The sequence below is a fragment of the Ursus arctos genome, unplaced genomic scaffold, assembly GCF_023065955.2.
Source record: "Ursus arctos isolate Adak ecotype North America unplaced genomic scaffold, UrsArc2.0 scaffold_27, whole genome shotgun sequence".
Lineage (NCBI taxonomy): Eukaryota > Metazoa > Chordata > Mammalia > Carnivora > Ursidae > Ursus > Ursus arctos.
The window spans coordinates 35,990,539-36,011,526 of record NW_026622952.1 but is presented as its reverse complement, the minus strand read 5'-3'; the positions used below and the strand labels follow the sequence as shown (position 1 = coordinate 36,011,526).

At 45.2% G+C, this 20,988-nt stretch overlaps 1 protein-coding gene across 19 annotated transcripts in view; it reads left to right on the top strand.

Annotated features, from left to right (window-relative positions):
- Positions 1–20,988, top strand: part of ACSL1 (acyl-CoA synthetase long chain family member 1) — a 291,625-nt gene that overhangs the window by 209,909 nt on the left and 60,728 nt on the right. For 2 of the 19 annotated variants that reach the window (XM_044387609.3, XM_026508591.4), the window contains exon 1: positions 16,843–17,031. The exons of 13 other annotated variants lie outside the window; for them this stretch is intronic. The gene's annotated coding sequence lies outside the window, so the exon portion shown is untranslated. Of the gene's footprint in view, positions 1–16,842; positions 17,032–20,988 lie in introns of those variants that run through there. 4 more of the 19 variants (XM_044387608.3, XM_048226409.2, XM_048226401.2 and 1 more) reach the window with 4 other exon arrangements.

The following is a 20,988-nucleotide window of genomic DNA, read 5'->3' as shown; positions in this document are numbered from 1 at the left end:
AGGAAGTACCTTAGCAATAAGTGACTGCCTTTTAAAGTTCCTTTGGAAAAAAATAAAAAATAAAGTTCCTTTGACATTGGACAATGCCCCTGGCCCCCCATAATCCCATGAGTTTAACACCAAAGGCGTCGGAGTGGTCTACTTGCCCCCAAACACCACATCTCTGATTCAGCCTCTAGATCGGGGGTCATAAGGACTTTTAAGGCTCATTATACACAGTACTCTGTAGAAAGGATTGCCAAAGCTATAGAAAAGAACCCTGAGAGAGGGAAATCATGAAAGTCTGGAAGAATTACACCACTGGAGAGGCCATCATTGTTATAGAAAAAGCCATGAAAGCCATCAAGCCCGAAGCAATAAATTCATTCTGGAGAAACGTGCTCAGATGCTGTGCATGACTTCACACGAGTTACGACAGAGCCAATCAAGGAAATCAAGAAAGAGATTACGGATATGGCAGAAAAAAGTAGGGGATGAAGGGTTTCAAGATATGGGTCTTAGAGAAATTCAAGAGTTAATAGATACCACACCAGAGGAATTTAGGGGATGACCTGATGGAGGTGAACGCTTCCCAACCAAGGCCAGACGATGAGAGAGAAGATGCAGAAGGGACACTGGACAGTCTGGCAGAAAACAATCTGATTATTCAAGACTGCTTTGACTTCTTTTTTTAAATAACATGGACCCTTCTATGATACAAACATTGAAACTGAAACAGTGGAAGAAGGATTGGTACCATATAGAAACATTTTTAGAGAAAAAGCAAAAAAGTTAGGCAGAAATTAGGATATATTTCTATAAATTTACACCCAGTGTGCCTGCCTCTCCTGCCTTCCTTTCTACCTCCTCTACCTCTTCCTCCTTTGTCTGCCCTGAGACAGCAAGACCAACACCTCCTCGTCCCCCTCCTCACCCTACTCAATGTGAAGATGATGAGAATCGAGACCTTTATGATGACCCATTTCCACTTAATGAGTAGTATGTCATTAGCAAGCCACTCCATGAAGAATGATCTGCCATGTATGTGTATGTGGCCTCTATGAAAATCAAACATCAGTAGGGCAAGAACTGTACGAGACCTTCCTGTGTCATCATCCTCGCTATGGCCTCCTTGCTATGGCCTGTGTTCACTGCATAGAATACCGTGAGCAAGACTTGTATGGAAATGCATGGCCTAGCCTTATGTAGGCATAGCATGAGTGGTATTTAATATAAAATTAATAATGTGTTCATTTTCTTACTGTTTTATAACTTTGCTTTCAAAGAATTACATCACTATACAGTATGTCTCTCTTTCATAATTGGAGAAATTCCATATTGGCCAATCATGGGTAAGTGGTTTTAAACAGTGCAACAGTGTATTCAGTACTGGGCTACTGTGTTATGAATATGACTATAATGCTGTGTGCCATAAAAATTTTATAGCAATTCATTCATTAAGGTATAGGCTAGGCTCCTATGAAGCAATCATATGGCATATACGAGGCTACCATAAAGCAATTGTCTTGCTGCTTTTTCATTATCAATGCATGAATTATTATACCTGTACATAAATAAGAATTTTTTTACATTATATTTTCATCTTTTGATGTCTAGTGTTATTGATGTATATTAACATCTATAGTGTTTTGTATCACATAAGACAATATTGAGGTAGGTACTGACAGATAATTCATTTTGTAAACATGATATAAAGTTACAGTATTGATAAATGCAGTACAGTTCTGTAAATGTATATTCTCTTCTTTATGCTTTTCTTAACATTTTTTTTCTCTAGCTTGGTTTATTGTAAGAATACAGTATATAATATATATTGGGGCACCTGGGTGGCTCAGTCGTTAAGCGTCTGCCTTCGGCTCAGGGCGTGATCCCGATGTTCTGGGATCGAGCCCCACATCAGGCTCCTCTGCTAGGAGCCTGCTTCTTCCTCTCCCACTCCCCCTGCTTGTGTTCCCTCTCTCGCTGGCTGTCTCTCTGTCAAATAAATAAATCTTTAAAAAAACATATATATATATATATAAAACATACAAAATATGGTTTAATTGACTGTTTACGTTATTGGTGAGGCTTCTGGTCAACAGTAGGCAATTAGTAGTTGAGTTTTTTGGGAGTCAGAAGTTATACACAGATTTTCAACTGTGTGTGGGAGGGTCAGCAGCCCTAGCCCCCTGAATTGTTCAAGGGTCAACTGTATTTTTGTCATCATACTAAATTATCCAATTGAATTTCTATTATTTGAACTTTATATGAAGACTTTAATCAACAGATATTTAATATCTTTCCTCTACACTGGAAAATTGTTTACAAATTCTTTTTTTTTTTTTTAAGATTTTTATTTATTTATTTGACAGAGTTAGAGACAGCCAGTGAGAGAGGGAACACAAGCAGGGGGAGTGGGAGAGGAGCCTGATGTGGGGCTCGATCCCACAACGCCAGGATCACGCCCTGAGCTGAAGGCAGACAGTTAACCGCCATGCCACCCAGGCGCCCCATACAAATTCTATTTGTAAAACAGGAGATACGCTTAAAGTCAGGATTTGGTATTTCACTTTTTATTATTATTCATTGTGTTAAATATTGGCATTGGGCAAACAGGAAGTACCTGATTAAAAAAACAATCAAGGGGCGCCTGGGTGGCTCAGTCGTTAAGCGGCTGCCTTCAGTTCAGGTCATGATCCCAGTGTTCTGGGATCGAGCCCCACATCGGGCTCCCTGCTCAGCAGGAAGCCTGCTTCTTCCTCTCCCACTCCCCCTGCTTGTGTTCCCTCTCTCACTGGCTGTCTCTCTCTCTCTCTGTCAAATAAATAAATAAAATCTTAAAAAAAAAAAAGCGATCAATTGTAATGTTTCCTGTATTTCAATGGTTGATTTTCTTGTCAAACTGTGCCATTACATTCTGACTTAATTGAAAGCAGTATTGTGTTTTGTTTACTGCTGCATCAGCAATGCCCAGGACAGACCTGCTACCTGTTAGAAAGAAGAAGAATCAAAGAATAGTTTGGACGGACAGAATAAGAAATTTCCTGAAGAAACTGGTATTTGAGCCTACTTTAAAGACTAAGGAAGCTTTAGATACATAGGTTGATAATAAGGGCAAAGCCGGTCAAAGGAAACATGTTTAGCAACAGCCTGATGGATCAGAAGAGTTTGACTGAATTGGCAAGACCTGAAGTGCTGGAAAATATGGTCGATGACTAAAAATGTGTCTGACAAAGTGTGAGTGCATTAGAAGCATTTTAAGCTCCTTGAAGCCATGGCCAGTTGATGGGTGTGTCCCCAGAGCTTAGCCCCGTGCCTGCCACACTGAAATAATGGAATAAAAAACAAGTCATGGAGGAAGGTTGGCCCATAGCCACTTCTCTGAAGTCATCTAATGAAACCCTTTTCCTGGCTTGCTCCGTTCTACCATATTGATAGCCCTGTCCTTTCAGAAAACATGACTCAGAGCCTTTGCCTTCTCTCTTCCCTTTACCTGGAACTTTCCTTACTCTGCTCTGCTTCATTGACCTTCCTGCTCTCCTTTACACATACCTCCCTGACACCTCTGCGGTTGCCATTTATTTATTTATTTATTTATTTATTTATTTTAGTTTCAGAGGTAGGATTTGGTGATTCATCAGTTGCAAATAACACCCAGTGCTCATTATATCATGTGTCCTCCTTAATGCCCGTCACCCAGTTACCCCACCCCCACCCACCTCCCCTCCAGCAACCCTCACTTTGTTCCCTAGAGTTAAGAGTCTCTTATGGTTTGTCTCCCTCTCTGTTTTTATCTTATTTTATTTTTCCTTCCCTTCCCCTGTGTTCATCTGTTTTGTTTCTTAAATTCCACATGTGAGTGAAATCATATGGTATTTGTCTTTCTCTGACTTATTTCGCTTAGCATAATATCCTCTAGTTCTATCCACGTCGCTGCAAATGGAGTTGCCTTTTATTTGCTCACTTTGCTGGGAAAATCCTTCCCACCTGTCTTCATGGCACTTGATCCCTCCTTCATTTAAATATCTTCTCAAAATCTTTTTTGCTTCCTTGAGAAGCCTTCCCTGCCAGCACAAGTAAGGAGTGCCTCTCTCCTGTCACTCTTAAGCCCCCGCAACTTTTGTTTTTCTATTGCTTTATTTATCTTGATAGCACAAGAAATCCACCTTATGTTGTTAGAACAACTGTCTCTTTATTGTTGACCTCCCATCCTGTTAGAATGCAAGCTCTTATTCCAAAAAGCTCACATAGTGTTGGGGAATTTTCTTGTCCTCTGCTGTGTCCCTAGAACAGTGCTTGACATAGAAAACTCAATAAATATTTGTTGAATAAATAAATAAGTAGTTCAAATACCTTACCCTAGAACTGAAGGCCTTTTATACTTGTACTCCAATCTTCCTTTGGGGTGACTAAACCTAGAACTTCTAAAGGGAGAATGGACCACATTCAGATTATCTTATCTATAACCCGGGGCGCCCGGGTGGCTCAGTTGGTTAGGCATGGGACTCTCGATTTTTGCTCAAGTCATGATCTCAGTCAGGGTCGTAAGATTGAACACTGCCTCAGGCTCTGCGCTCAGCAGGGGGTCTGCTTAAGATTCTCTCCCTCTCCCTCTGCCCCCCCATCTAAAATAAATAAATCTTAAAAAAAATATCCATCCAAAGCATTTTAAAGATGAGAATAATGAGGCCTAAACACGCAAAGCCTAAGTTGGAGGCCAAATCACACAGTTAATAGGCGAAAGAGCCGGAAATAGAAACTCGATCTCCCATGGCCTATCAGAGTTAACCCCAACCCACACCCATTCCTGTTGTCCACCCTCCATCAGGGATCAGAGTGCGCTTTCTAAAATGCAAGTGTGAGCCCCCTCTGTTTGAAACTCTTGAGTGCCTCTCCAACACCCACTGCAACCAGCTGGGCTGGCTGAGAGCAGCTGTCATGGCGGCCCCACGTCCTTGTTCTACTCCTGGTACTTCACGGTCAGTGCTGTTTCACACATCTGTGCCTCCCTCCGTGCTCATTGGTGCCTGGGCTTGTTATTGTCAGCTTGATGAGCCTTATGCATTTATCCTTCAAAACTTTGAGGGGCTACTCCACCCTGAGGCCTACTGTAATCCCATCACCCTAAGCCCTTGAGAAATAAGTAACTCCCCTCCTGTACATTAATTCCAATCCTAGTACTTGCCTCTATCATTGCATATATTATATATGCATATCTTTGCATATATATGCGTATAAGATATATGGTAAATATAACCGAATCCCTCCCCGCCCTCCCCCGCCCTGCCACGAGGTTACAGAATGTGGTGGACATTTGTCATTTTTTACTCTGCAGTGTTCAACCCTCCTGCTATTTGGGGATCACACTACCTTGTCAGCAACTCCAGATGACAAAGCAGAGAGATCCTCCCTCTTTCTCTCTCTACAGATGGCAGCCAGGGCACAGGCACAGGGCCAGAGCCTGGCAACAAGAAGCTCGTCCTACAATTTGGACTTCTGAGTAGGGCTAATAGATATAAAGGGAAGGTTGAGGTCTACCTATGGCGGTTACCGAGGCTGTCGTGGTGGCATTCTAACCAGACTGTTCTTGCTAGGAGATGGCTAGGCTTCTCCTGCTTCTCGGCTTAGATACCAGGCCAATGTCCTGAATGTCCTGTGAGTTCTTTCCAGTGTTCTAGATCTATCCACATTAGTCATAATGGGCTTCTGTTGCTTACAGCTAAGCAGCCAACTGTTTGGCATGGGTATAGGGCAGGTGTATGAATCCCCCCAGGCTCTACCAGTGGTGGCGGAGTGAAGACAGTGTGCTTCTGCCGCAGACTGCCTCGGTTTGAATCCTGACTTCTGTGCTCACCAGCTTTGTGGCTTCAGGCCAGGAGCTTGACCACTCTAACCCGCAATTCCTCTAAAATGAGGAGAAATCTCATGGTAGAATTAAAGAAACGTATACTTACCTAAACTCCAGGTGCCAAGTTCAATAAATAGTAGTAGTTACCATCACTTACCCATATATAGTGATTCAAGTAGTTCAACCTTTCTCCTAAACAACGTGCCTCCTCCAACCCTATTCTTTCTGAATTGTCTATTTCTTGTCATCTGAATATGTCTTGGGCACTTGGCCACCGCATCTAAAGGGCCCGGCACCACCCCACCTCTCTAAATCCTAGCCATCGTTCAAGGCCCCTTTGGTGGCTCCAACTGAGGGCACCGCCATGACTACTCTTGCTGGAGGGCTTCCTGCCTCTTGCTTCCCGGAGCGCTCTTTCCCTGTGCGGTTTAGGATAGATGGGATTCTTGGGCCCTGTTACTTGAAGCCTTTCTTGTGGAAGGATTATATGTCACCCTCATAACCTAAGGGGGCCAATAAAAGGTGAGCAGAAGTGACATGGGTCCCATCCAATCAGAGCCTTGAGGGTGATCTCGTGGCCCTCCCCGTGCACTTCTTCTCACCACGAGTGGCATCTCCTGAGAGAGAGGCTGTCCCTCCAACCTGGGTCCTAGAGAGATGAAGATCTGTGGTGTCAACAGTTGATCTCCAGTTCAGTTGTCATGAGAATGAAAAAAGAAACTTGTGTTGTTATCAGCCACTGACATTTTAGAGTTCATGTTACTGTAGCAAAACCTAGCGTAAGCTGACTGAGGCGCCACTCATTCACATTTTTCATGTGCTCTTTGGTATTCTTATTTATCTTTAAATAAATATCTGTGTTTCTGGGGTGTTTTCCAACACCAGCAGCCAATTTTCCACTGACGTCAACGATTCAATTCTGTGCCTAACCCTAGAGTCAACACACACCCCTGCAGGTTAAGGGGTCGGTCCCAAAAGACTGCCCCCCAGCTTCAGACGTCAAATGCAAGTAGTGAGGCCCCACACTTATGTCTGATTTGGATACAAATTGGGGCTTCCTGGGACCCACTTCTCAGGTTCCATAATTGGCTAGAACAACTGATAAAACTCAGAGAAACAGTTATATTTACTGGTTTACTCTAAAGGAAAATATGAATAAACCGCCAGATGAAGAGGTCCGTAGGGCAAGGTCCAGGAGGGTCCGGAGTGCATGCACCCACTAACCCAGAGGCTCATCAAATTTCTTCTTTTCGGAGGTTTTATAGAACTTAATCTCCAGACCCCTGCCCCTTCCTGGAAGTCAGTGAGTGAGGCTGGAAGTTCAACCCTAGCCAGAGACCACCCTGAATCGCCTCATTAGCATAAACTCAAGCTAAAGGAACTACTAACTTTGAGTAACAAAAGACACTTATCACTCGGGAAGTTCCAAGGGTTTTAGGGACTCCGTGCCAGGAATCAAGGACAAAGACCAAATACATTCCTTATTATATTACAGTTCCCAATTTAACTTAAAAACCATTGCAGACAGAAATCATGTCTTATACCCACAACAGTTCCTAGCCCCAGATGGTGCCTGCTCAGTAAAAGTGAGTGGATAGTAAAGATTTGATTTACCAAAGGTATGATTTCTCGATAAACTTGAAAAGGAGACAAATTAAAGCAGACCTATTAACCCAACATTTAGACTAGACCACTATGCTGTTTTTTCCCCATCTAACATGAAAGTTACAGAAACTAAATAGCATGGGGTACCTCAGTAAGAACAACACCCAGGGGAAAGAGATTTCAGAAAATTACAATTATTTAAGTCTTCAGTAAACTCTCCAGATTATTACCAAAATGCCAAGCGCTTGGCAGAGTGGGAGCTTTGTAAATTCTGGCAAATCAACCGACCTGAAGAAGACCCCATGAGAGTAGAGGCATCTAAATGTTTTTAATAGGGAGTCCAAATGACAGAAGCCCATATACACGTACGTGAGCTGCCTGCATTTTAAATGGAAGAATAGCCTGTCAGCTAAAAAAAAAAAAAAAAAAAGTATATAGATTTTTAACAGTGATGCAAAACCAGTCCTGTACAAAACACATTTTAATAGCCGTTAGCTGGGCAGAGTGAATATTATAATCAATTTTATTCAGCCAGTGAGAACATTGATACTTACCACATTGAACTAAGAAAAAAAAAAACCCAAAAACACATGTATTCTGTGTATTTAGGCCGAAGACATCTCCCTCAGTTCTGACTCCGTAAGAATATTCCTGAAGGGGACACTTGGCTTTGACTTTAAGAGTCAAGGAAGAGAAGGTATTGTCACAGACAGAGGTGGGCACCAAACAAGGGTCAGACTTGGATCACATGGCCAAAATGCTGGAGGCACCCATACTGTTTTTTTTCGTGAGTGAATTAGGTAAAATATTTTGTGCTAAAATGTTTGAGAGTCTATTCTAGAGATAGAGAGGCACACAGTCATCATACTGTGAGCTGCGGTCCCATATATGAGTCAACTCTGTACATCTTTCATGAGCAGGTGTACATACACGTGGACATGCACATACCTGCACGCTCAGCCCCTGGCTTCCGGACAGCATCTAGTAAATGCCCAGCAGGTGTTTTTCAGTGGACCTCTGCTTTGCTGCCTACAGGTGCCAAACTGATAGCACCACGCGCTTAAACATGGTTACAGCATCCCTGAGAGCTTGGGCTGGGGAACCTAGAACCAAGGACCTATTAGGTGGCAGGCCCCTTACCACCTATGGTTTCAGATGTGGGAAATGAGGCTCAGAGAGATAAGTCACACAACTTGCATGAACACAAATTTCTAAGCTCAAGATGGATCTGCTTCTGCCCAGGGTGTACCATCAGTAAACCAAAATTCAGGTTACTTCAGTGTCCCTGTAAATGTTCCACTTGACCAGAAACGCAGTATATTGAGTTGGCCAATCCCCAAATGCCAAGCCAACTCAAGCTCCATATTGTATTTCTTTGTTCCTTCTCACTCCAATCAAGGTTAACTGAGTAGCCGCAGCCAATCAGATATTTTCTGTTCTTCTCTTCCCTGTTTTTTATTATTTATCTTATAAACACTGCCTTCCTTCCTCCCTGCTTTACAGTTCTTGCATGGGGACTATTGGCTCCATGAATTGTTAAATAATTTGTTTATAGTAGTGTAGTTTGGGAATGTTGGTGAGGTCCAGAGCCGAAGGCGAAGAAAGAATTCTCAAGATGTCTCTGGGGCAAAAAGGTGATTTTATTAAAACGCAGGGACAGGACCCATGGGCGGAAAGAGCTGCTGCACTGGGCTGGTGAAGGGTGGCTGATTTTGTACTTGGGAGTTGGGGGAGATAAGGAAAAAGGAGGTGTTCAAAAGGACTTTGATATGCTAAGGAAGATTCTCAGGATCCTGGAGGCCTTGCTATTGTCAAGCTAGGGTTGTTTTTTTCCTCTAGCAAAGCATTAACATTCAGACCTTTGGGAGTTTCCTGGAGAAAGGTTCTATTCTGCCTGCCACAAGTACTTGTCGTTGGGCTGCAGGTTGGGAGGAAATTGTATTTTATTTACATTTCCTTCTACCTTTGATTCCCACATCTCTTTGGATCAGAGCGTGGTAGTAGGGCTCCAGGAAATTGATTCTAGGGGGGTCTATCAATAACCTAACTTCCAGAGACCCATAAGAATGCTTTTCTCTTGCAAATCACAAAGACGTTTGTAAACTTACAGAGACTGGGTCTAGCGGGACTGCAATCTCTGTTAATTAACTGTGTGTTTTTTACATCCCTTAATTTTAGGGCAGTCAGGAGTGCCTGAGGAATGTCACACAGATCCCACCTGGATTGGGGGGTGTGCAGTGTTGTGGGGTGTCAGCTTGTGCTTTGCCCTCAGTTTGCTTTCTTCTCCCTCATCAATATCACTTAAATTGTCTTCTTTACCCATTTTTAAAAAACCGCTAAGAGGCAGTGTCCAGCCTTGAACTTAGATCTTTAATCTCCAAATTGAATACTCTTTCTACTCTATCAGAGACTCTTAACCTAGGGACCCTTGGACACCGACAGACAGCATACGGAAAACATTTATGAAGTGAGGATCCATATCTTCCATGAGATTCTCAAGGTGGGCCGTGGCCTCCAGAAGGCTAAGATGTGGGCTTGGGGTGGCAAACAGGGGCTGGGCTGGTGCGGGGGGTGAAGGAGAGGCCAGGGCAGATCTGATCTTGCCCCACTCTCCCAGTTTCAACACCTCTCGGAGTTGATGTGCCAACCCTAGGGGGGTTACCAGTGTCCTGTCCCCAGGGACATGGGGTGACCAATGATGTGGTCCAAGTCCCTTGCACTCCCTGTGGTATTTTTAGACATGTTCTATTCACTGAGAGAAACTTAAAATACTGCTGGGTGTCGTGGGCCTGCCACATAATAGTTCCTTGGGTGGGGGTGGGAGGGTCAGAGAGGCCCCAGGGACAGGGGTGGGGTGGGGTGGGGTTGGGGCCTCTCTAAAGCTCTCAAGCAACACTCTCTCAAGCACGTGGTGAGGGAGAAGTGTTGTGACCTGAGAGGAGAGGGAAGCCAGGGAGCTCAGGTTCTAGGAAAGGACTAGAACTGATGAATTACATACTAAATCTAATTTTTCTCTGGACTTCTAAGCCACAGGCCTTCCTGAGTATAACTAGAACGGGGATTTGAAACACTGTTTTTATTAATTTACAGGACTCTATAGAGTACTCACTGCTACCATCTGGCACAGTGCAGGGAAGCAGGGGTGTGGAAGGGCGGGGCGGGGGCTCTGTGTGATATAAAGAGAATAAGGCACATTCTATCCGTGTGTGTATGTGTTACACAAACAAGTCATCACAACTGAACATGACAAGTCCTATGATGGAAACATTACAAAGAGCTGTGGGAGCCCCTCCGGGGGAGAGAACAATTATACCTAGGGAATGAGAAGCAGTTCAGTTGAATAAATGTGTATCGAGTGTCAGGCGTTGTATTGGCATGAGGTGGGAGATGGCTAGACCCCGAATACCCGCCCTCAGGGAGCTCAGGGGCAGGCCCGTGGGCCTAAAAGCACGGAAGTGACAACCTGTTGGTTACAACAGGTAACGCATCTTAAGTGCAGGCTAGCCCTGCTCTGGGGACAACACGTTGTGTGTGTCTGTGTGTCTATGTCTGTGTCCTGAAGAAACGGAAGCCTGAGTTAGGTTTTGGATGATAAATACGACCTTACAGGGTTGCAGGTAGAAAGAAGCATAAGCTGCAAAGGCTTTCTAAAGAGAAGCAAAAGTAAAGTATTTACAGATCATTCATGGGGTGGGCGTGGCAAGCATGGTCCTAAGTGCTTTGCAGACATTATCTCACAGAGCGACTCACTACCCCCCACCCTGCTTTTTTAAAAAACATAATCATCTTTTCTTAGATCGAAGATGACACTTGGTCCCCAAAAGGCCCACCATACTTGAAGCGTATCTATCTCTCTGTCCATCTCTATCTATCTTTCTACCAACCTGTGTATCTATCTATCATCATCTATCTATCTATCTATCTATCTATCTATCTATCTATCTATCTATTATCTATCTATCTATCTATCTATCTCTCCATCCATATCTAGCCAGTGTTTATTCAGGAATCAGATATAGGACTTTGTTTTCTTAAGAAATTATGGTTTTCTTCTAATAAGCAGAAAACACACTTTCAAAAGTGTTGGCTTGTGTATTCCTCTATTAGGTCAGTGGAGGGATTATTGAACAAAAAGAACACAATGTTTGGAAGGCAGGGGTGTGATTAATATTTAAGTTCCCTGCAAGGAGCTCTCTTGGTGATATATTTCATCTTGTCACCCTAAAGTCTTTAAAGGGACACTCCAGATTTTAAAGCAGAAATGCATGTTTCGTCCGAGCATGAGTGGTTATGAACTGGGAACTTTAGTTCGATGAGCTCTGCTGGCTCACTAAAGTTTACGGAAGGCTGGACCTGCCAGGGGTGCTCAGAGGTTGAAACTCTTAGGGGAAACAGTATATACTAGCACTGTCCATTGAACTGCCATCACACATGTTTTCAGATGGACCAAGGAACTATTTCCTTGGCTAAAACTCACAGAAGCCTGCTTTTTCCCGAAAACACATTATTTCTTCTGTGAAAACATGAGGAGCACAGGACTGTAATCTCTTGAGGAATGGGGAGGGGGAAAAGGCATCACAACTATATATTTTTTAGAATGAAGAATATTTGATTTACTTTGGTCACAAGAGTGGAGGGCAGGATTCCTTCCTCTTTCAGCTCTACCATTTTCGAACTTTATCTGTATCCACTTGAACTTCTTTCCCTCCAGTCCTAGAAAAAGGTCTTTTCCTCTGCTAGAAGCTAATGATTTCCCCTGCTTTCCAAAATATTTACCTCTCATCTCCTGGAGCATTGGGGTGTCCCTCACCAACAAAGCTACAAACTAAACATTCTTAGACTCTACCTTCACTTTGGCTAATATGTTTCTTCTTTACTTTCTTAAATTGAGATATGATTGACATATAACATATATTAGTTTCAGGTGTATAGCATAATGATTCGATGTATGTATTTGTGATATGATCACCATAATCTTTAACATCCATCACTACTACTATATTTTGTGTATTCTTAAATGAATATTTTTTCCCCAGATTTTAATATCTGGCATCAGGCTGTGTAGATTTTTTGCAATGTGGTCACCATAGTTCCCCTGTGAATCAATGTCCTTGAGTAATCCTTTCCCACGTGGATACTTGACTTGGTCATGTGGCTTTCTTTGGCCGATGGAATAGTGGCAAACATGAAGTTTGAAAGGCAATTGTACTTTGGGGCTTGTCCTGTTTGTTGAGCTTGGAGCCCTGAGACCACCATTTTAGCACACATAAACTAGCTGACTGGAGTGGGCACGTGGAAGAGAACTAAGGGACCCCAGCAAACAGCCTGACGACCAAGTGAGTGAGGCCATTCCCAAACCAGCCAGCTCATCTGTCTACCAGCTAACTGGCTGCAAGACAGAGAGCTCAGGAGAAACCAGCAGAAGAACTACCTGGTTGAACCCAGCCCAGGTGCCAAGCCACAGAACCATGAGCTAAGCAACGGTTGTAGTTTTAAGCCACTACGTTTTGGGGTTTTTTAAAGATTTTATTTATTTATTTGAGATAAAAAGAATGAGAGGAGAGCACAAGCAGGGGGAGGGTGCAGGGGCAGAGGGAGAGGGAAAAGCAGACTCCCCGCTGAGCCAGATGCAGTTGCTCGGATTCCAGGACCCTGGGATCATGACCTGAGTCGAAGGCAGACGTTAAACCACTAAGTTTCAAGGTGATTTGCTATGTAGTAAAAGCTAAGCAATATAGGGTGCTTCTCTCAACTGTGATGTAATTATAATGCAGAGCATTTTTTTTCTTTCTCAGAGATACATAAAATAATGGTGCATCTTACAATGGGTTGTGACTTAGATTGGATGCCATACGATATCATTCTCACTTGGCAGACAAGAAAGCTAGGGATTAGGGCGCCTGGGTGGCTCAGTGGGTTAAGCGTCTGCCTTCCACTCAGGTCATGATCTCCGGGTCCTGCAATCGAGTCCCATGTGGAGCCCAGTGTCAGGCTCCCTGCTTGGTGGGGAGTCTGCTTCCCCCTCTTCCCTTGGCTGCTCCCCCTGCTCATGCTCTGTCACACTCTCTCTCAAATAAATAAATAAAAATCTTAAAAAAAAAAGAAAAAGAAAAAGAAAGCTAGGGATTAGGTGGTTTCTTGCCCAAGATCTGGAATCAGTAAGTTGTGGAATTTGAATCCAAGCAGACTGACTCCAAGCCTTTGCTCTTAACCTGTAAGTATTTCCATCCAGCCGGACAGGACAGGAGCCTGGGCGAGCCTCCCAGTGGGAAGAGGAGCACACCCATGTAAGTCACTGCCTACAGAGCTGTAGACTAACTCTCCCTCAGACAGTTAATGAAGTCAGAGGATAAAATGGACATCAACAATAAAAGGGATGTGGAAGAAAGGAGGATTATGGCCTCAGTGCGGGCCACCGGAGACCACGTGATAATCACCAAGAGTTATAGAACAGTGTCTGTTTGGTGGAAACGTCCTTTTTCCCTATTGCTGGAAGCCCAGCAAATCCGAGATTAATGGCATACAGTGCCTGCTCTGTAGGCACTAACAGTTACATGGGGGAGATGGATATATGCCTAACATAGATGTAGCCTCAAAACAGTCTGAGTGAGGAGCACCCAGCCACTGATGCCAACCCTTTCTTCAACCATCCTGGAATTAAAAGCACATTGGCCACTATTAATTGATGTGGCTATCCTTCAGATGACCATGCTCGAAAGCAGTAGATACTGAAGATTGATGATAGTCACAACTCTGCAGTTAGCAATCACAAGTGGGAGCTTTTGAGACAAGATCATTATCAACCTGTCCCCCATCTTGTCCCCAAAAGGACACTGACTCTCTTTAGCTTCTCTAGAAGATGGATCAAGCAGTGTTCGATAGATTTGGATCTAGCCAGAATTATCCACAACATTTTAATCAAGCCAAAATGGGGCTGAGAACAACTGATCAGGGACTCAAACTTCCATTAGGAGATTTACTCCACTGCAATATCCAATTGGCTACAGAAATGTTTGGGGAAAAAAGAAGCTGGAAAAGAGACTTGAGACTGTGTTTCTGTGTCTTCCCTGAGTCACAAAATGGAACCCCTGACTATGGAGTCTGGAACCTTCATTTAATGAGAAAACTGAGGCCACGGGCTGACACCCTTCTAAGGTGGGTACCATGATTCCTGTCTTGCAGAGGATGAGATGGGGATTAATGCCCAACTCCGAAGCCTGTGTTTTTAACCATTATGCCATACTGCCTTCCTTCAAAGTCTTTATTTCATGGTCATGGGACAACCCCATAAATTGTGAAACTTTTTGAAATGATTAGGGAGATAAGTTTTTTTTTTTTTTGTTAGCTCTGAAAGGGACCTGAGAAATTATTTAGTCTAGTCCCCTTATTTCCAGAGGAGAAACCTGAACTTGATTCCCTGTGTCACACAGCAGTTTTACCAGAGAGTAGGAATTGAGGTGTAATCCTTGGTCTTGTCTTTCCCACTCTGGAGCTGTCAGTTACCTGCATTAGGGCTAGAAACCAAGGAAGAGCATACCGACGAGGAGAAAAGTGTCTCGGAGGGTGAAGGGACAGGGAAGACAGTCAGTGACAGCTGTCACATGTTGTCCCCAGATTTATTTATTTATTGAAGTCTGAACCCCCAGTACCTCAAAATGTGACCTTTCTTGGAGATAGGGTCTTCACAGAGGTCATCAAGTTAATGCCCTTAGGGTGGACCCTAATCCACTATGACTGGTGTCCGCATAAGAAGACACAGATGTGTACCGTGGGAAAACCAGCTGAGGAGACACAGGGGAAAAGACAGCTTTCTCCAAGCCCAAGAGAGATGCCGGAAGCAGATTCTTCCCTCGCTGCCCTCAGAAGGTACCAACCCTGCCCACACCTTGATTTTGAATTTCCAGCCTCTAGGACTATAAGGCAATACATTTCTGTTGTCTGAGCTACCTGGTTGGTGATACTTCATAATGGCGGCCCTGACAAACCACTACAGAGGAGAACTTTGAAGTGCCTAAGGAGGGGCTGGAGGACTGGTTGGAGAATCAGGAGAAAAAAGAAGAGGCTAAAAGGATGAAATCACGGGTGAAGAGGAAGAGACCTGAGCAGAGAAAACAAGGGTTAGCCAAGTGAAACCAATAAAAAGGACAGTGGAGTACATTTTTAATTTTAGACGGAGAGTCGATGTGTAGAAAGGGGTCTTGGAGCACTGAGCTGCTACAGAGGCCACTGGAGTGTGGGCTGCCCTCACCGTCACTGTCCTCTGGTGCCCGGCACACTTTGGGAGGAAAGCCTTAGGATATTACTTGCTCGCCTCAACTTGATATGCTCGAGGCCTCCAGTGAGCCCAGGCTCACAAACACGGAAGTACCAAGTGTGGTCCCGTGGTTATTGTGTGCATGCTCTGGAAGCAGACTGCCTGCGTCCCAGGTGCGGCTTTGCCCCTCTGTGACTCAGTTTCTCCCTCATCTGTAAAAGGGGAATCATGTCATCATCTGCCTCGTGGGGTTATGATGAAGATTCAAGAAGGTAATGTGTGTGAACGGTTTCAGTAAACCGTAGCTCTTGTTATCAGAGGGTTTTATCATCACAATAATGCTTCTCATACTTCAAGTTTAAAGAAGTACTAGATAGCAGACCTCCCAATACTGGGCGCAAGTACCACTGTAACCCGAACCGCGGTTGGTAGAGGTTAGGGACACCGGCAGGCCTCAGGTGCTGGGAGGAAAAATAACATTTGGGATAGGACCTGAAAAAGTTCATACCAGATGGAATCGCATGGATGCAGAATCCTTCAGAATCACAGCCAGGGCTGAGTAGGATATACAGGCTCCAAGAACTTGGCAGGTGCATATTGCCCGTAGTAAAGTTGGGTCTGCGTTCTGCTGTTAACTATAGCCAGTATGATAGGTCCAGCGTTGCTTCACGACCAAGGTATTGCAAAAGTCCCGACAAGAGTCTTCCCTGCCAGGGACTGTGGCGAAACCCCATGTGGGGACCGTGGTGAAATCGGGTAAAATGGGGCTCCGCAAGTGGTCAAAAAAAATAGGCAAGGGAAGCCCTCCGGCCACCAGGGTCCCTCCCTGCAGAAACCCCCTACTGCCAAGAAGTGGGCAAGGCAGGCAATTGGGAGTGGAAGACGCCAAGGGGCGTCTTCCGGTCCCCGTGGCAACGGGACCCCAGGGCTGGCCGGGCTTCTAGGTTGAGGCTCTACAATGTACCCTTTGCCCTTCCACAGATTCGCTATGAAATCGAGGGCAGGCGAAGCGACTCTTGCTGAGTTTGCTCGCCGCCTCCCGGCACCCGCCAGCAGGCAGCCGGGCTCGCGCTTCTCCAGACTGGAGGCCGGCGCGCGTCGGGGGCGGGGCTTGCTGGCGGGGGCGGGGCCTGAGGACGGGGCGGGGCCTGAGGACGGGGCGGGGCCTGCGGGGCAGGCGCGGCTGGCGCACCGGCAGCAGCTTGGCTCTGCGGCGGCAGCGGCTGGGGCGCAGCCAGGGCGCAGCGGCTACGGCGGCGCCCTTAAATAGCCTCCGGAGCCGGCGCCGGACAGGCAGTGGGCTGCGGTGACAGCCGGCGGCGTAGCGGCCCGGCCAGCCGAGGAGGTGAGTGCTCTTGCCGCGGGGAGCCGCGTCCTTTCTGGCTGCGGCTCCGGTGGTCTCGGCGGAGGCGCGGGGGCTCAGGCTGCCCCGCCGGCACGAGCCCGGGGGGCGGCGGCCGCAGCGGAGACGCGTGAGCCTCCCCTCGGCTCCCGGAGACGTTCCCCTTTTCCGGCCTCTGCCCTCGGCTCCCCTTCCCGCAGCAGCGGAGGCCTTCGGGCCGCCCGAGCCGTCGCCGCTTCCTGTGCCTGAGCCGGGGATGCCCGGCCGCCGTTTCGCGCGGGCTGCGCGGGCGCGGGGCTGGTGCACGGCGGGGTCCGGGTGACGCGCGCCGCGGGACCGGCCTCTTGTTTGTGTGGCGGCGGGGACCGGCCCGGCCCGGAAGCCGGACCCCGAGCTTCAGATGCGAGGGATGATCCCGCGGGGCTGGGGCCGGCGGTCTCTCGGCCACGGGCATCCCTCCTGTCCCAGTGGCAGGGTTTCTGAGGCGCTCTCGGACCGCGCCTGGAAGCCTCCGAGCCGGACGGTCCTGCTACCTCGGTGTGATGGTGGCCCTTGCGCGGAGCGCTTGCAGGAGGGTCAAATGCAGCATCAAAAAGCCGGTTACCAAATGTAGAAATTCTCGCGGTGTCTCCAGAGGAGTGCCCATAGCCGCTGCACATAGCGTGTTGCAGTCATTGATGCACGAAGCCTGGTGTTTTGAAATTAGGAAGCAGAAATGATACCTGTCACCTTGCAGCGTAGCCGGAGAGGGGTGGTAAATGACTCGAATGGACACGTGGACGAGAACCTAGAGACAGACACTAATCAGTGTGTATGTTAGGATCTCAGACCCCTTCCCCAGTCCAGCCCCTTTCAAGGTTATGGAGCTGAATTTAGACCATTATAAAAGTGCTCTTTGCCCTTTAAAGTTAACACTTTAAAGCATCTTCTTGGTGCAGGAGTATCCAAAGTGCCCCCGACTGTCAATACCCTTCCTTTTATTTTTTTTGTCTTTGCTTAGCACAAGAAAAACATGAAATCTCACAGTTTCCGACACAAATTTCACCTGTGATTATCCCAGTGTAAACAGTTATTTGCTTAACACAAACAAAACGTCAGTCAAAAATTTCTGGTTGATTCTGCACTTTCAAGTGGAGATGGCGGGTTAGATTGGCAGATGAGTGGGGTCGAGGAGGTCGAACTTTTAAAGGAAATCTTGCTTCCCATCATTGTGGAGCCAGTCTTTGGAGATGTTTTTTCTTGTCCTCACTCAACTGGGAGAATCCCTTCCCAGTCTGAAACTTGACTCCTTATTTGTGAAAGGACTGCATTAGGCTAAAGTCTTTCATAAGCTAAGATTCTATGACTGGAAAAAGAAAATCCTTAAAAGAGGCAAACCTCACACCTCCCTTCTTCACTTAAAATAATATAGATATATTATAGACCATATATTATAGATCTCTGTTTTCTGCATTTACTGTAAACAGAAGAATTTTTTTAAATCACCTTTCCCTCACAATTATAAGCATTTTGACCTGTTTCCTTCCTGTCTCTGTTATGCATATTTTGGCAGTATTTTTATTATTATTGCAGGCATCCTGACTAAAAAGAGATCTGTGGACTTTTTAATTTGGGGGCATTTAAGAGATAGCTATTTGGGACAAATGCAGGTAAGGACAGGTTTCAGTTTGTATCATAGAGGTAGTTTTCATGGCTAGCTCTCTTTTGAATGAAGTTTGAAAGAACTGAAAGTGTCCTAGCATGCCGCAGTGTCCATGCCTCAGGTCCAGGCCCTACTACATCTTTCGTTTTTCATGTAGCTGTCTTGTGGAAAATGGACGTGTTCAGAGGAGGGGCCAGGGAAAGATCAGACTATTTCCTCATTACATCTGGGGATTTCTCCTCTCTCCCTCCAAGTTTCACTTTTCTTTTTAGATTTTATTTTTATTTATTCGACAGAGATAGAGACAGCCAGCGAGAGAGGGAACACAAGCAGGGGGAGCGGGAGAGGAAGAAGCAGGTCATAGCGGAGGAGCCTGATGTGGGGCTCGATCCCATAACGCCGGGATCACGCCCTGAGCCAAAGGCAGACGCTTAACCGCTGTGCCACCCAGGCGCCCCCCAAGTTTCACTTTTCTGGAAAGAGCAAGACTATAGGAATATTAGTAATTTTTGGATGTTGATATTCAGTAACCTGAGATGAATATATATTTTAAGGTCAGTTGCTGAATTTATTGTGCACGTTTGCCACATAAAGCGTATGTCCATTATTCTTCTGCACTTACTCTCTCTTGTTTCCAAATTCTGTTGAGTTAGGATCCATTGAGAATGTTTTATGAACAGTATGGTTTGGATGACACGATGGGTTAGACTCTTGTGTTAAAAAATACAGAGGAACTTCAAGGCAGCTCCAAGCTGCTGGTATCCAATGGCCTAACTTGAGATCTTGGTCTTCAAGCCTTTCTTTCTCACGGTAGGGTCAGTCCGAGGAGGTGGACTGAAGATGCCAAGAGTTTTTACTGAAGGTTGTCACTCCAACTTGGGCAAACATCTTAGGGTCACTTTTCTTTGATACTCATGCCTGGAGACAACCTCTCAGTGAACAGTGCTGATCTGAAGCTGCCAGTGGTTGAGTTTAGTTTTAAATATTGTTGTACTTAAAGGGGCTCTGAGAGTTTTTTTTTTTTTTTTTTTTTTAAGATTTTATTTATTTGAGAGAGAGCAAGCACGAGCACGAGCAGGGGCCGGTGAGAGAGGCAGAGGGAGAAGCAGACTCCCATGAGCAGGGAGCCCGATGTGGGGTTTTATCCCAGGACCCTGAGATCATGACCTGAGCTGAAGGCAGACTCTTAACTGACTGAGCCCCCCAGACGCCCTCCCTCTGAGAGCTTTTAAAGAAACCCAAGTTGGTAAAGCTTATGGACTAGAATAGAGGCAGTTCTACCAGTGTTTGTGGCTACAACTCTGAAATTATCATTTTATCTCCAGTTCCTTAACTAAAATGCTGAATGATAGCTCATAGGAATTTCTAGTTTGTGTTAAGCCCAAGGTGATACATAATTTGAAAAAATTGTCCAGACCACAGGGACAAGAGAAAACTAGTCCGTGTTAGGTTACCCTTTCTGCTTTTTTACATGCTGACATTTAGAAGTTCTTGACTGAATTGTAACCTTTGTGGAATCAAGAAGGGACAATGAAATACGGAATGAGCCTTGCTTGAAATATGACTGGCTTGGAGAGAGGGCACATTCTTTGGACGAAAGCTTAGGTGGAGCTGAGCGCCCCGTTGCCCTGTGCTGCCTGCCTAGAAGAATACCTTTGGCTGGAGGCAAATGTCTCATTTCCAAAATCTAAGATTTCAAAACTGGTGGCTCTGTGTACCTGGGCTAATTCTCTTCATGAGTTAGATGCCAGTCTTCCAAGTTTTTTTTTTTTTTTTTTTAAGATTTTTTATTTATTTATTCGACAGAGACAGAGACAGCCAGCGAGAGAGGGAACACAAGCAGGGGGAGTGGGAGAGGAAGAAGCAGGCTCATGGTGGAGGAGCCTGATGTGGGGCTCGATCCCATAACGCCGGGATCACGCCCTGAGCCGAAGGCAGACGCTTAACCGCTGTGCCACCCAGGCGCCCCCCCAGTCTTCCAAGTTTTAAATGAAAATTTGAAAGCTGTCTAATATCTAAATCAAAAACCGTTTGCCTCAGAAAACCTATATATATATATATATATATATATATATATATATATATATATAAAATAAAAAATTATAATTTTTAAAAGCACATACAGTATGTAAATATGAAAGTATTTATAATAGGACTGTATGCTTTCATTATAGAATTATATGAAAATAGGAATATATATTATATGCTTCTTATATTATAACAGGAATCTATGCTTATAGAACATTTGGGAGCTATAAAAAAGGTCTTCAGGAGAATAAATGCTAGTAAGGTTTGTGTATTTCCTTTATGTGTTTTTT